Genomic DNA, 8081 nt, shown 5'->3' on the forward strand with positions numbered 1-8081 from the left:
TGGTATCTGGCTCTGCAGCCGTTTAAGTTCAAGGTGGTCCACAGACCGGGAGCGCAGATGGCTGTCGCCGACTTCCTTTCCAGGAATGGGGGGGGAGTGGTAGGCAGGCTGGATGCCTCCCCGGCCTGAGTCGAGCGGTGGGGATATGTGGCAGCGGGGGCGTGGTCAAGCATCTCTCCGGAGAGAGAGAAAGCGGTAAGGGCGCTTACACCTGAGCTAAATTATGTCTAACACCTGTCTCTAATTTCAGTGAGCACGGGGAGAGCGGCATAAAAGAGCCACACCACCAGTAGACGAGAGGGGAGAGCCTGGGTCCCCAGAGTTATTACTGTGAAGCTGTTTTATTATTGTGACACTAAAGAGATCATATTGTGAAGCTGAGAGTTTATCATTGTGAAGTTGAAGAGATTATTATTGTGAAGCCGAGAATTCATTAATGTGAAGCTGAGATCAGTGTGGTCATTAAAAAGCCTTACCTGTGAGTAGAGCAACCTGCCTCCCGTGTCCTCCTTAATGACTGTCCACTACAGTAAGCAATTATCTTTTCATTGTTTTCTGTCTCCTTTTATTATTTCAAGATACAAACAAAGTGTTCAATTTACCAGTTAGATGACTTTCAAGATTAAATATTCTGGATAATTCCAGATTCACTGGTGCCCCTTGTAACCTGCCTGTATGGTGAGCACTTACTACTAGTTGTAATTAGGAATGCACCGATACCATTTTTTCTCTTCTAATTCCGATATTGGAAATCTCAGTATCGACCGATCCCGATCCGATACCAGTGTTGTTGTTGTTGTTTTTTTGTTGTTTTTGTTTTTGTTTTTTGCATAATCAGTTTAGAATATCTTTACATTATTGTGTGGAACTAATTGGGTGTGCTCTTTAATATGTAAAGAAACACAAACCTCTAACTACACATAATTTCAATATAAATGTATAGCTTATTAAGAAAAACTTTTATTGTTAACTAGTATACTGGATAATGTAGCAGCAAAATTAACAGTACTTCCAGTATAAGTCATCAGTTATTTTTTTGTTTGTTTGTTTTTTGCAATATGTTTTCAACTTGTATCTGGACTTTAAAAGATTCAGATTGCTTTTTTGTTCAATTTAGTTGTAAGACATCAGTCCACTTTTTATTCACACAGTTATTTTTTGGAACCCATTCAACTTAAATATTATTATCATTTGTAAACAAATGATAATAATATATTGTAATAGTAATATATCTCAATCATGCACCTTTTGTCACGGATCCACCGGTCTCTCTCTTTCTTCCTCACTGCAGACTCTCCCCTGAATTCTGATTACACGCACCTGCATTTCATTAGTGGCTAATCAAGGAGCTTTCACACACACTCTGTTCTCATCGATAGTATCTCTGAGACTCCACACCTTTCTACTATGTCAAACATACCTGTGTCTTCATTATTGCCTGCAAGTATCATAAGACTGTTGTGAGTTATCTGTTCATCGTGTCTATACCCCGTCTGGATATTACTCACCTTCTGTTTGCCACTCTGCTCAGCTGGATTTACTCACAATATTTACATCACTGTTTCAATCATCTGTTCAATAAACCCTGCTACTGAGTTCATATCTCTGCCTCCGTAACACATTTAACTTTAAAATCCTCGGGCTTTTATTTTGACATTCTGAACTCTCCAGGAAGTCCTGTATGTGTCTGTTTGTAGGAAAGTTCACAGTTTAATTCGCTTCTCATTCAAATTCTGGTAAAAATGCTCCTCCGGTGCCGTTCTAAATGCATATTATAAGTGAACCGAACTATTGAGCATCTACATCTGAGATGCTGTTTGTGAGTAGCGCTCAAATGTTGCGCAATGGGTGAAGGCTAAAAATAGCCGCGAGTGCATCACCAGCCTGTGCGCTGGCGCTGCACATACTATATATTTACTTATTAAACACAGCCTTTTGTGATTCGCAGAGCTATCGCACGTCTTCAAGTGGCTTTGAATAAAATGCACGAGTCATATGAACTACTTCAATGGTGTTTTAATGGTTCTTTTATGTCATTTTGTGAGCTTGACAGTAACGAACATGTATCGGATTTGGATCAGGCTCGTCGGCCCGATATCCGATTCGTTGAAAAACGTCAGTATCAGAGCCGATACCGATCCAGGTATCGTATCGGTGCATCCCTAGTTGTAATTTTTCTAATTGTGCAATGTTTGTATTTGTGTTATCTGTTCAGGAGATTTATTCAGAGCCTCCCAGATAAGGGAAAGAAGATTGCTGACTTTGTGGAGAAAGTACACCTTGCTCTTGGACATCTGGAGGAGGAGGAAAGAAAACAAGCTTAATATCTGTCTGGGCAGAGTTTCAGGCTAAATATCTACAAGCCCTTGCCAATCGAAGCATAGATAAGCATTTAGACTCAAACTTGGACATGATTATAACATCCCATGACATAAATGAAGCCAGTGTCAATACTGCTGCAGCTAACGGACAGGAAAATGGTGGTCTCTTTTGCGAAGAAAAGACATCCCGGTCAAAGGCTGCTGAAACACTAGAAGCTGCCAGTGGAAATGCAACAGTCTTGCTGATCAAAGACACAGGCCTTGTGGATGCATTCGGCCAAGTTATGGTTGCTGATAGTAACGATGGTTCAAATCAAGACACCGTTAAAAACCTGCTCCCTAGTAACCCATTTCTTTGCAATAAGCAATTGAAGAAGCCACATTACATAGAAGCCCTAGAGACGTTGGAGAAAAGTGTGAATGTAAGGAAGCGCAGATTCAAACCAAACCAGTGAGTGGAACTACACTGTCATCACACTGCTTTACATTTTCCTGTCTTGTACACAAAATATCACAGCCAAACATTTAAGCCTGCTCATCTTTTACCCAACCAAACATTGTAGTTTGTTGAGTGCACACTGCAAGTAGGCATTTGATAAATGCTTAAATATTAAAATTAAAATGTATGCACACTGAATTCATTATAGCTGCAAGGAGACTATTAGACCTTTTATTAGACTATTGTTAACTCTTTGATTAAGTTTACTGATCTACAAGAAGATGAATATGGTAGAACACTTCACCTATGGTCTCGGGTTTAGTTTCCCCATGTAAATTGTGTTCTAAAATTTAACAGCTTCAGAAATTTGGTTAGACTTAAGTAGTTTTGTTCTTAAAATGCAACATTGTATTTTCTTGTCTGTCAGGTTAACATTTAAATCGGAGTCTTCATCAGCTAGTCAGAGCTGTGGCAGCACCACACCACTTACTGCAGAGACCAGAAGAGAGCGAGACAGAAAACACCTGGATAATATCACTGCAGTCAAGCTTCCACCCCATACACCACAGTGCTGTCATTAGAGGAGTAAGCTGCCCTTGTGCAAGAGAAGACCTGAAAGTACCAGGTAGGTTGAAAATGTCTTGCTCAATATAACTATTGCTTTCAGATCTGAATGATCAAAGTGATGATTAGTGATCGACCAATATGTTTTTTGTTTTTTTATGACCAACGCCAATATCTAGAGAGCTTGATGGCCGATAGGCAGATATATATATATTATATGATATCACACATAGTAAATAACAAGCACTATGTTAACAAACCGGTCTGTTATTGTTGTAATATGATAGCACGTAACAACAAAGTGAACTGTGATTGGTTGTTTACATGCCTCAGATGGCTCCTTAACATGCATAAAATGTGATTCTCGGCATGTTTGCAGTTTGCTAAACGAATCCACCAAACAGGAAAATGTATCGCCCGATGCCGATAATTAAAAAATACCAAAAATCGGCAGATTTATCGGCCGTGGTGATATATCGGTCAGCCACTAGTGATGATATGTCAACACCTTTGAGGCCAAAGTTTGTCCCACAAAAAACAAAATGAATCTTGATCACACTAGAAATCTACATTCACAGTGCTATCAGTCTGCAAAAAGCTCTTCAAAACAAGCAAGAACTGCAACTTTCTGTTGATACTTGGCATACCAGTATATGTTGAGAGGAAGGGCTACTGCAATACTCCCATTAATAATTCTCCAGATAGTATAAATCCTATACATGTTTGCCACTTTGTGTGTGGGTGTTCCCGTCTCATTCCGTATTCAGGAAGCAGCACATTTATGTAATTGTGTATACTGTTTATTTCAGGAGTTGGAGGCCAAACAAGCTGCCCAGAAGTTGGCAGATGGTCTAAGTATCAGGATGGAGTGTTACAACCCAGAAGAAGGCCCACTGGCAGCCTACAGTGAGGTGCATGAGGATGGAGCCCAGCTTTCCTCAGAAGAGGACTGATCGTGGGGCCCTACAGGGAGGGCACTGGCTTGTTGATATGTTTGGCCTCTTGCCTTGGACCAGCTCTAGGCCCAGAGCCCATGCTTCAGGACCCTGGAGAGAGGCTTTCAGCCTGAGGACAAGAGAAGGGCTCTTCATGAACAGCACTGACAATGTCTTCAGACAGAGAATAAGTGCAGCTTCTGCCCATTAAGTTAAATAACAGCAGGTTAAATTAGGTTGAGTGATTGTGTTTAGACAAAAACTTCTCAACTCTTTTTTTTTTTTTTTTTTTTTTTTTTTGCTTGTGGAAATGTTACAGTCTTAAAGTAACAGATTATCTCAGCAAGCAGGTGGGGGAAAAAACTCTACCTCAGCAGTTTGAGATTCTCAACTTGGAAATCACCACACCTATTGTCTTGAATAATTACATTTCATGCTCTTTTCAACAAAACAAAACTCAACAAAAGCCATTCTTTTGGGTGTGTGGAACATGTAGAACTGTTGTAGAACTGATAATGTAATAGAATATATTTGAATGACCTTTCTTAGTATTTTTTCAAAACAAAAACCTATGAATTAACCTCTGTAGCTTTTGATCGGCTCTTTGAACTGTAACCATCGGATAACAGAAACCGCAGTTTCATAAACTAAAGGTGGAAGCACTTAATGTTGTGTCACTTGAGAGCAATATCTTGGAAAAAAATCTTTCAACCCCCTCCGTTTTTTGCGGCATTGTTTTGTTAACCGCCCCAATGGTTTGATTGGAACAATGAGTGAGCTATCGTTTGAAGAGAGGGATGTTATCAGTGCAGAAATCTGTGACATGCCTCAGATGATTAATATATGTTATGTGAAATATCGAGGCTTGAAGGAATTAGACCAATTGGTGGTTCATCTGGATTGTATTTAGATTGTGTTACTGCATAGAGTGGCAATGCATGCTGGGATGGCAACAGATAGACAGACTTGACATATGGTGAATAAAATTTTCAAGACTATAAACTCGGATAAGAGACAAATACACTTAAAGCTCACTACTAACCATTTATACTTAACATTTATACTCTCTCCTATGCTCTCAGGATATAAACAGTGTTTTGTTTTCTTTACATGTGATTTAGGGACAAGAGGAAATTTAAATCTGTGCTTCTCTGCAGTTGATGACCTGTGATAACCTCTAGTAATTGCTTCTGCCTGTTGATGGGGACTGCTGCCTCGAACAGAAAAAAAAAAAGATTCTCACACATCTGGCAGGTTAGTGTTTAGACACTGTGTGTGACGAACTCCAGAGTGCCTTACCCAGACATCCAATGATAAATATGTCATACTTGTCCGAAAGAATCTCCTCTTTACTGGTATTAATTAAGACTACCTTGCTTACAGAGGAAAAGCGACTGTTACCAATTAAACACTGGATTCCTGTACTGAACAGTGTCCGGACCTGAACAGTCAGTCTTGAGTACATAGATATACCTGAGTTGGAATCAAGTATTCATTCAGCAGCCAGTGCCTTTAAGTTGTTCTTTTTGGCTGTCGTTTTTGCTTGCCACACACCCTCATACTCATCATCTCAGATCAATAAACCACTCATGGAGTCATCTGCAAGTGGTTTTCATCTACTACAAGTGTGAAATCATGCCCCAAGTGAATGGGCCATTTTTTTTTAGCAATGAGGCGAATGGAAGGATAGTGTATATTTTCTTGAAATGCCTTTTTATAGATTTGTCCATAAGAAAACAGAATGTGTTCCTGAGGCAATAATCGATTTTTCTGCTTTCTTATTATCTTATTTAATGGCATTTTGATTTATCAGTGTTTTGAGAGATAAAATGTGTCATTGTCCCTCTCCCAAGTCCATCTTTTTAGTCTATCTCGCTCTAGATCCAGTTTCACACTGAAGCACAGAGCAGGTCACGTACTCTATCTCAATAACACTGGCTCAGCCCATGGAGATGGTGTTACAAATATATTGCTGCTGTACTGTTATTGTACTGTTTAAAAATAAATAAATAAATAAATAAATAATATATATATATATATATATATATATATATATATATATTGAAGGGGCCACCCTGCTGGTTTAAGGTAGAATCAACTGGTTTAAGCTGGTTCTCAGCCTTCTCCCAGCCTGACCAGCTAATAAACTAGCTCACCTGGATGGGTGACCAAATAAGACCACGCAATTGGTTTTAGCCCCTTTGTTTTGTTTTTGTTTTTTTTCCAGCAGGGCATACACCAAATGATTTAACCCTTTAACAACTGTTTTTTAATAAGGATAAAATGCTTTAAATATTTTACCACTCATCTATACAACGTGTTGTTTTTCCTCATTTAATGTTCTGTAGTTCAATGCCATCTGGTTTTGATTGAGTAATTAATCATTGTGGTTAGCTGCACACCACAGAACAGTATTCCCTAAAGCCATACTGATTTACCTTAATTTTTTCAGTACTGGATGTTAAGCTAATTTAGACAATGACAATATATACGTTTAACACTACTAGTATATTTTCTTTAAAACTATGATTCGGGTATGGTTTTGATACAGCAGTGGTAAATGCAGGAAGGAGAGGGTGTGTCAGTACTTAGAATAAGAACCTCACTATTGACTGTTGGCTGTAGAAATGTCTGGATTTACGCTGATGTCTCAGATCGGGTTTGGAAAATGAGAATGTTGTGATTGAGGGCGCTGCAGAGAGAAACACTGTTTATATCATTCCTGATGTCTTTCCAGCATTGCGGTCATATGATCAGGAAAGACATGACGACTCAACATCTGCTCCTTCATTGAGTCCATGTGAATAAGTGCAAATGATGTGAATGTTGAAGTGCACAAAAAGGAGATTCACAAAAAAATCTCAGGTATTTTTGTTGCTTCGATTTGACTTTTTTGACCCTGATAAAAAATGGTAGAGGCACCATGGTTTAGTGATTGTATCTGATGGTAATACCATATTGCCTTGGTATACACCTTGATCAGTGCTGGGTAGATTACGTCTGAATTGTAATCGGGTATCTGATTATAAGTTTCAAGACTAAAATTGTAGCTAGTGACAATCTCTTGGATTACATTTTTTATGTAATATAATCTGATTGCTTTTGGATTACTTTTAGATCTAATTCTTGTTTATTTGATGTCATATAGGCATTTGAGTAGGATAAGCTTGTACCATTTTGACAGTGTTGCTTAAATCCATTAAGGAAAATGTATTTAATGGATCAAAATATGAGAATTATTGTCTTTTTGTATGTTTGTGTGTGTTTCTGAGTGAAATAAAAAAGGCACTTAAAATGTTCTTAATCCTGCAGTATCCTAATCCTAATCTCAAAAGTTGTCACAAAAGCAAAAGGGTATTGATGTACAGTTTTGAAGCCAAGTACAAAAGCAGTTTGCAGAAGTAAAACTAATTTAACTGCACTACTGCAATCGTTTCGGTATATAGTATATTTGTAATTATGGCTAATGGCTAGTATCAGGTGTGTGTGTGCAATTCTACCCTACTTTTTGGTGTCTGTGCTCCTACAGAGAGCCAAATATTTCTGTGAATAGACAGAAGATGGCAGCAGTGTGTCTTGCTGACTGAGAGGATTCATGTCCTGTATATACTTTGTCTGAAGAGGTTTTTAATTAAATTATACTCGGCCATCGGATCCTTCTTATATTGGTTTTTAGTGCAGTCTACTGGTGAACTCATTAGGATGATTCAGCATCATTTTGTCGCCGATAATGGCTTCAGCTGAAGTGTTTCAATGGCTAAATCATCTTGAAAGTGTTATGGGTAATGTGATACACATGTATGTTGAAATTGTGGTTGTATG

General features: G+C 38.5%; 1 pseudogene; it reads left to right on the forward strand.

Annotated features, from left to right (window-relative positions):
* Positions 1-1691: 1691 nt before the first annotated feature.
* Positions 1692-7595, forward strand: LOC127409679 (DNA-directed RNA polymerase II subunit GRINL1A-like; annotated as a pseudogene).
* The last annotated feature ends 486 nt before the right edge of the window (positions 7596-8081 follow it).

This window comes from Myxocyprinus asiaticus, chromosome 2 (assembly GCF_019703515.2).
Source record: "Myxocyprinus asiaticus isolate MX2 ecotype Aquarium Trade chromosome 2, UBuf_Myxa_2, whole genome shotgun sequence".
Classification (NCBI taxonomy): Eukaryota; Metazoa; Chordata; class Actinopteri; order Cypriniformes; family Catostomidae; genus Myxocyprinus; species Myxocyprinus asiaticus.